This window comes from Adiantum capillus-veneris, chromosome 14, assembly GCF_014529385.1.
Source record: "Adiantum capillus-veneris isolate H3 chromosome 14, ASM1452938v2, whole genome shotgun sequence".
NCBI lineage: Eukaryota > Viridiplantae > Streptophyta > Polypodiopsida > Polypodiales > Pteridaceae > Adiantum > Adiantum capillus-veneris.
In genome coordinates, this window is record NC_140944.1 from 68,048,897 (window position 1) to 68,058,457 (window position 9,561).

Genomic DNA, 9,561 nt, shown 5'->3' on the forward strand with positions numbered 1-9,561 from the left:
GTTCGTACCCAAAGAATTGGAATGATTACTTCTTGTTACATTTATTCCTAAAATAGATAGGGGTGTGCCTTCAACTTATCTTTTCTTGCAAGATTGGAGTATATCACAATGACCAACATGATGATATATGATTTAAAATTAGTTTGATATATCGACCAGAAACCTGGTAATCGAGGTATGCCTATTTTATAATACCATACTCTCCTCCTATGAGGACCCCTTTATCAACGATAACTTGATATCCTCATATCTAATCCTTTCAACACATAACATATGATTACGTATAATAATTGAATCTCTTTTTGCAAGAAACGTGATCTTTTTTGCCAAGTATCCATAGCTTTTCCACTTTTAACCATAGTTTATTGCAATTGGTGGGGGATAGGCCCAATTGGTCGACTATCCTCCACCAGGTGAATCTCTCCCTTTGGATGGGGGAGTGCCACACACACACACACACACACACACACACACACACACACACACACACACACACACACACACACACACACACACACACACACACACACACACACACACACACACACACACACACACACACGCGCGCGCATTCACACACACACACACAGAGAGTTAAACTTTGTTGTTTAAGTATTTACTTTGGTACTCTTGTGAAACACACCTCCTAAGTCCTTTGGGATGATCATGAAGTAGTTGGTTTGGACCACCATGACTTTTTATGGGGCTAAGCACTACCCTCGCCAGATGGTGATTCCTCTTTACTAACTAATTGCAGGTTGAAAAAGCACGGATTTAAGGATGTATTTGTGACTTTTTTTTTAAACCTTGTGAGTGGAAAGTAAAGGGAAAGTTGGTATGGTGTTATTAACTTTCAGTAATATATGGGCCATCATGCTTATACTTTTATTATAGATTCAATAAAATTGGTTCATTCACGGATCTACAAACAATTTGCAACTAGTCCTTTTCACAGCACAAATAGGAAGTTGATTATCTATCTTGTTATGTTTGAATACTAATCTAAAGGGCTGCTCTTCCAGATCGGCAAAGCATGTGTAATAGTGGTGTTAACCACCATTGTATGGTCAATTTTGGGATTTGTTCAGCATCATGATTGCAATCTACCATAAATGGTACATTAATAATGATTTGTGGTAATGCTTTGAGGACATGCTACCTAAGATTTCCTTTGTGGACTATTGAATCTGTTTTACTATGTTTCACAACTATGTCTTTGAGTGAGTGTATTGATTGATTATCATCCCTTTGCTAGGTTTTGAAAAACCTTCCCAAGCTTGGGATGGTCAAGATGGGTGGTTTTTTTTTCCCCTATTCTGGATCGGCCAAAGACCACCAAGCTATGTATTTGTGTGAAACAATGCTAATCCTTGGAGGAAATTATTGACCATGTGGTCTCTTGGGTTTTTGGTTGTGCTGAGAAAACATAGAAGGAATGTTTTTTTCAAAAATAATAATGCTTAAAGAAAACAATATTCTCAAAACTTATATTTAAGGTTCTTAGAGATATATATCACTTTTGGTAGAAGGAGCATAAAATTGTTTTAATATTCTACCTTGAAATGTGAGTGACATCGCTAACAAGTAGAGAGTTTGTTGAGGTTGTAAAATGTACAATGAGTAACGAATATTGTTGTTGTATGGATGCAGGTGAGGATCTCTCTCTCTCTCTCTCTCTCTCTCTCTCTCTCTCTCTCTCTCTCTCTTTCTCTTTCTTTGTATGGGTGATGCTCAAAAGAATTTCAGAATTGTCAACTATAGATGAAACTCAATTTTTAATCAAATTTACCCTTCTTGTACTAGATCTAGAAAGATTTTTGGACCATGTTACTAAAACCCTTTATTATCCTTTGTCAATTGACATTTGTAATTTTATTTTTTTTGTTGTGGGTATTTTAGTTTATATGAAACAAGGACACACACATTTAAATATACCATGTTATACACACATACATATATTTATACATGTTTTTTATAGATGTGTCATGCTATGAAAAGTAGGGTTCGTGGGGTGACACAAATTGATAAATAAATTTAATGGGTCTCCAAGTGTCTCTCTCTCTCTCTCTCTCTCTCTCTCTCTCTCTCTCTCTCTCTCTCTCTCTCTCTCTCTCTCTCTCTCTCTAGTTGAGGTGTCTGACACATTCGCACCACCACAAGTGAGAACATCCTCTACTTTGGAAGCCTACACACTTAACATCATCGATTAGGTCACTAGATGCCATCTCCCAACTCTATAAAAGAAGCCCAAAGCTACACATTTTGTATCCACCACTTTGCACCCTATGCAATAGCCATCACTTTGTACTCATTTGCATCTTAATCTACCTATGATTTTCTACTTGTATTAGTGTCAATCTCTCTCTAATCTCTCATGTAGTTAACTCTCTAATCATATCATGATTGGCTCACTCACATTTTTGCCATAAACGCCATTCCTTTCATGTGGTATTAATTTTTTATTATCATCTGTTCTAATTAGCACCTACTTAACTAGTGTGGGCACATTCTTGAGTTGGTCACTTGAGCCACTACCCTCGTAGTTGATTAGGATCTCAATTAGCATTTAGAATTCTCCCAATAAGTTCACTAATTGAGCGCTTCCAATTTGCATTAGTGTGTTTGGCATTTTACTCACATTAATAATCATTTGGAGTTGGCTTTGCATTTCATTTTTAGATTAATTTAGGTAAATATATGCATGGATGCTTATTCTCTATAATCCTTCTAGTGTGCAAAAGAGGTCTCGATCATAGCTCTCCATTGAGCCCACTTGAGGCCAATTTGGACCTCATTTGAGCTAAGGTAGCCAAAGCCTATTGTTTTGGCAAGATGAAGTGATGCAAAAGTGGCATCACCAACAAGCAGCTGCGGGTTTGGTGGAGTGGTTACAAGGCACACACCTAAATTTGGGTGTCGTGAGGTCGCATGGTCAACCCTTGTATGCTGATTTTTGAACATGGATCGTAGGCGGATTTCATGCTTGGCACTTAGCTACATCCTAAAGTGCCAATTGGTTCCACAAGATGGGCATCCCACGTGTTTGCAGCTTGCACCCGGATGTGACCTTTTGCTCTCATTTTGCCCTGTCAAACCCATTCGGTTCTGTTGAAAGACAGCCCCACGTGTCGCTTTGAATAGGTCAACGCCTACTCCACAAAGGCCCCTTCCCGCCACGAGCCTCAACATTTGGCTCCCTCCACTTGGTGGCCTTTCCCATAGAAAAATCTTTGCTTGACATTCTTGGATTGTCCCAATTTGCAAAAGCTTATCATCATGGTCAAACAAAGCAATCCAAGCATTCATTCGGACACCAATCAACTTCAAGAAGAATTTGTAGGGGAGTGTTTTGCTCAAAACACAATGACATGAGTGAAAAACTTTAATTCTCGGATGAACAAAGGCCCACAAGACTCACATCATGCATCTGCACACACATTCTTGCATTTTGCACGAACACAAAACACGATCAATTGGCTTCATGAAAAGACACTGCCCGACATCGAGTAAAGCTATCCCCGCTTGCACAATTTTGCACAAAATTCATTTGTATGTCATGCCGCCACCGGCATTCACTTCACTCATTTTGACAACACATTTGGAGGGGAGGAGCATCAATAAAAATGACAAAATTTTGCATCCGACACAGACAACAAAGCTTACCACAAACTTTGAAGATTTACAGTAGGACTTCACCTTTGACAAAAGCCCCATTTATATTTTGATTTGACCTACCACCTAGTTGCTTACAGGGAAGGTACACTTTGATCCTTCACCCAATTGACAATTCTTTGGGGAGGATGTTTTGACTTTTGGTCCTACACCCATTTGACAATTCTCTAAGAAAGACAGCTTTGTACTTTTGGGTGCAACTTTATCACACACGGGGAGGCTTGTTGGGGTGTGTGACACATCCGCACCACCACAAGTGAGAACACCCTCTACTTTGGAAGCCTACACACTTGACATCATCTAATTAGGTCACTAGATACCCTCTCCCAACTCTATAGAAAAAGCCCAAAGCTACACATTTTGTATCCACTTTGCACCCTATGCAGTAGCCATCACTTTGTATTCATTTGCATCTTAATCTAGTTATGATTTGCTACTTGTATTAGTGTCAATATCATTTTTCTAACCACATAATACCTTTCTATAATTTTTCAAAGAGGAAATTATAGCAATTTGAGTCATTTTATTGAATTTTTGTAAAATTTCATTTAATTTTTTTTGCGGAATACTTTCTTTCTCTCTTTTATTGAGTTCATGTGGCACAGTTGTAAGGTAAGGTGCACTTTTCAAATATTGTGTGTCATGGGCTAAAGCCTTGTACAACATTGCTTTACTCTAGAGTTGTTCTTAATGCAAGAATGTGTGTTGACGAATGCTTGTATTCACCATGTAACACATGTATTGGTTGTGGGCATTAGCTTGCACTCCACTCAGCTTTAGCGAACACTACCTCATATTATTCATGTGACAAAGCTCCCAATTGGAACTGTAGTCCACTTAAAATCTATTAAAGCTTAAGATTTGTTTTAAGATCCTTCTAGTAATATATAATATGATAGATAAATATATAGAATAGTCCATCATCAAATCTAATTAGCATATCTCCATTTTATGCTCGCTACTTTCATCCCACAACGTTGTGCAATAGATAAGGTGTTTTACTTTGCAAAACAATGTTGCATGGCTCCCATCCCATAGCCTACTAACCGAAGGTAATTAACAATGTGGCTCTTTTATCTTTTCCCTTTATATTTCCCCATTTCAAATCTATCCTTTCTCTTTATGATTGTAGGCTTTTTACTTTGAGGCAATACAAAGAAAGATTTGTTATTTAACACGTCATAAAATCTAATATCTAACTAACCCAAATGATGTTCTCGTATTGAACTGATCATTTAATGTTGGAGAATAAATGGGAACAAGAGTTAGAATATAGACATGTGCTTATGGATCTATCTCAACACTACGGGACCAAAGTCAATGGGTCCAAATGGGAGATGGTCTATCAAAGAGCAATGCTAGCTAATGGAGCTTGAAAGACCTTAGGATTAGCTTCATTAAAGACCTCCAAAGGTTAGTGTAAAAGTACTTAGACCTTAGGTTAAGCTAGGCCTATGCTTGAGGTGCTTGATGATTAAAGTGCATAAGATGCTTGATAACTAAGGTGCATTCTTAAAGCTAGGCTTGTGCTTGAAGGTCAAACCCAAGTCCCTACAAGGAGGGGACGAGCCCTTGAAGCTAGGGGGATGAGAGAGAGACAACCCATGCTCATATTAAGCATGTACCTATTGACTAAGGTGCTTGAGAAGCTTCCCATGCTTGGAGGGTAAGGTGCTTGAGGGTCAACCCAAATCTCTACAAGGAGGGGGCGAGCCCTTGAAGCTAGGCGGATGAGAGAGAGAGAGAACCCATGCTCATATTAAGCGTGTACCTACTGACTAAGGTGCTTGAGAAGCTTCCCATGCTTGGAGGGTAAGGTGCTTGAGGGACTTGAGTCAAAGAGGTTCCCTACAAAGGAGGGGGCGATCCCCAAAGCTAGGGGAATTTTTGACTTAATCTCTCACTCACCCAAAGGGCACCCCTTCCTCAAGGGGCACAAGGATGTTGGAATTAGGGTTGCAGAGAAACACACACAGCTTGGAGAAGACGAAGGAAGCTCAAGGCACACAATAGAGAGTATGTTACTTAGTGTGCAATGGAAAGATAGATAGCCCTAGAGTGATGGGCGTATATCCAATGCACGGGGAAAAAAACCTCCTAAAGAGGGAAAAAATGCCCCGGCGGTCCTAGTGTGTTCACACACATCACTACCACATGTATATGGTAACAAATCCCCCCTGGAGTGATGCGGTGAATGAGAGCTGGCACATGAGTAAAGGGAAGTGCCATGCCCTGAGGACAGGATCAGTCCACAAAGGGGAGTAAGCCCAAAGCTTTGCGGAAAGCTTCAAGCTTCTCACGAGACAATGCCTTTGTGAAAAGATCTGCAAGGTTGTCCTGTGTTGGCACATAAGCCAAGCTGATCTCTCCTGCTGAGAGCCTCTCCCTGACATAGTGGTAATGCACCTCAATGTGCTTTGTGCGAGCATGAAAAACTGGGTTCCTCGCAACTGCCAATGCGCTCTGACTGTCAGTGTACATAGTGTTGGCTGTGTCCTGTCCAACACCCAAGTCAGCCATAAGGCGTCTGAGCCATACACACTCAACCATAGCTGTGAAGACTGCCCTGTACTCAGCCTCACAACTCGAAGTGGCCACAGTAGGTTGCTTCTTGCTCAACCATGATATACATGAACTGCCAAGCATGAAACAAAAACCACTTGTGGACACTCGCGTGTCAAAACAACCAGCCCAATCTGAGTCCGAAAAAGCATGTAAGTCTGGCGGCAATGATCCCCCCTTGGGATAAAACAAGCCAAGATGTAAAGTGCCACTAAGGTAGCGGAAAATCCTCTTGACAGCCTGCCAATGCTTAGACCCTGGGCTATGCATAAATCTGCTGACCTGCGAGACTGCAAACTGAATATCTGGCCTCGTGTTGCATACATAAATGAGGCAGCCAACAGCAGTTTGGTAAAGAGTGACATCAGCAGGATCGCCAGCATCATGTAGACTCAACTTCAAACCTGTTTCCATGGGAGTGGCAATAGGTTTGCAATCCTCAAGTCCAAACTTACATAGCAATGTCTCTATGTAACTTTTCTGACACAAGGCAATACCACCATCACACTGCTTAAACTGTATACCCAAGTAATGATGCAACAGCCCCAAATCTTTCATCTTGAAAGTAGCATTCAAATCAGCCTTAAATTCAGCAATATGTCTCTCATTTGGTCCAGTGATCAGCAAATCATCAACATAAAGAACCACAATGAGAAATACATCATCCTCACGCTTTACATACAATGTGCTTTCTGTTGGACTGTTACGAAAGCCTCGTTTAACCAAATGAGTGTCAGCTTTCTCATACCAAGCACGAGGAGATTGCTTCAAACCATACAAAGCCTTCTTACATTTGCACACTTTGTCCTCTTGTCCTTTTATGACAAAACCGCGAGGCTGCGTTACATAAACTTCCTCAAATATGTCACCATTCAAGAAAGCAGTAACAATGTCTGATTGATGTACATCCCAACCAAAATGAGCTGCCAATGCACATAGAAAACGCACAGTAGTCATACGATAAGTGGGAGCAAAAGTCTCTTCATAATCTATGCCTTTTTGTTGTGCATAACCCTTTGCAACAAGTCGAGCCTTATGGCAATCGATCTCACCATCCGGCTTGCATTTCAACTTGTAAACCCACTTCGTACCGATGGCCTTTTTGCCAGGAGGCAAATCACATAAAGTCCATGTGTCATTCTCTATAAGTGCATCATATTCTGATTTCATGGCAGCAATCCAATTTTCTGAATTCTGTGCTTCATCAAAAGACAGAGGCTCCTCAACATCATGTAAACTAGACACAGCCAAAGCATAACAATCTGATGCATAAGATGCATGGCGAGAGCCTGAACGAGTACGACTAGATAAAGGTGCATCCAATTTACTGTCACGCAAAGTGTGCACCAGCCATTTTGGCATACCTCTAGCCTGCTCATTTTCAGCCCTTTCCTCATCAAGTACATCATGTACATCTGCATCAGTAATAGGCTGTTCTAAAACATTTTCAGAAACCCCCATAGGCTGTACATTTGCCTCATTGGAACTTACATTCGTATTTCCACCACTGAAAAGAGGCAACAAAGTGTCATAAATGTCCTGTGAGCTTACATTACTGTCTCTAGTACATGACAGCAAGGGCTGAACAGAATCTTCCACAAACACTACATCCCGTGAAACCAGAATACGTTTTGTTTGCGGATGATACAACCTGTAACCTTTTCTTTCAGCACTATAACCAACAAAAATACATTTGACAGCCTTATCATCCAATTTTCTGCGTTGCACTTGTGGCACCAAAGCATATGCCAAACAGCCAAAAACACGCATGTGCTCAATAGAAGGCTTTCTATCATGCCATGCTTCATATGGAGTAATAGACTGCAAAGCTTTCGTAGGACACCTGTTAAGTACATAAGTGGCACACATGATGGCCTCAAGCCAAAAAGAATGCGGCAAAGCTTGACTTTTGACCATACATCGTGCCATTTCCGTTAGTGACCTGTTTTTCCTCTCAGCAACACCATTTTGCTGAGGTGTATAAGGCACTGTACATTGGTGTTTTATCCCACGACCAGCCAGAAATGCATTAAATTCATTAGACATATACTCCCCCCCTCGATCAGAACGGAGGGTGCCCATAGTACATTTTGAGACATTCTCAGCCATAGCCAAAAATTGTTTGAAGCACATAACAACTTCGGACTTCGCTTTAAGCGGAAATACCCATGCATGCCTGGAGTAATCATCAATGAAAGTCACGAAGTACAGGTAATTGCCCAAGGACGGAGTTTGCATGGGCCCACAAACATCACTATGCACAAGCTGCAACCTGCATGTGGCCCTAACTGAACCATCCTTTGGAAACTTAGAACGCTGCATTTTACCCAGAATACAGCCTTCACAAACATGTTTGACAGGTGCTTCAAGAGGCGGCAAAGAAGCAACCATATCAGATTTCTGCAAACGCAGCAAACTGGCAAAATTCAGATGACCAAAACGTGCATGCCAAAGTTTTGCATCTGAAATAGCCCTTGAATCTGCAACAGCATTTGCAAAATTTTGTCCACACTTGTCATACAAAGTGAGCTTATACAGCCCACGGCACAAAAGTCCAGATGCAACAATTTCATCACCAAAACTGAGATCATGAACTGTACATCTGTCATCCACAAATTTGACTACAAGTCCAAGTCTAGCAAGTGCGGATACAAACAAGAGATTCTTCTTGATCCCAGGTACATAAAGTGCATCAACAAGTGTGAAGGAACTGCCATTAGCAGCAGTGAGCACAATCTTTCCAACTCCCTGAACTGGATAAGAGGCGTTGTTGGCACAAGTGACTGAATTCCCATGAGGGACAGACTCGAGAGAGGTAAACAATTCACGATGTGAGGTAATGTGCTTTGTAGCACCACTGTCGAAATACCACACATGTGAATCTGCAGCAACTGACAAGCATGCATCATGGACAGCAGGATTGTAAGTGCACTCTGCGCTAAAAGCCCATTCTGCATCAACATCAGCATCACAATCTCCTTTCACAGAAGACTCAACAATGGCTGCATTTGTAGTGGAACCACCATTTGCAATGGAACCACCCTCTTTCTTCTTAGCCTCTTTGGCCTTCAACTTAGGACACGACTTGATCAAGTGATCATTGGCTTTACAATAATGGCAACGCATCTTCTTTTTGCCCTTATCACCAGAATTGCCAGACGAAGTGCTGCCACCAGAAGCATTAGGAACATAATTTTTGCCACTCGCAGCAGAACCATAAGAAGTGGCTGCATTACTGTTACCACCCTTTCTTTGAGAAGCAATAAAAGCCTGTTCAACTGCACGCTGCCTAGTCCTGTTTTTTCTAGAAAGTGACTCTTGCAACAG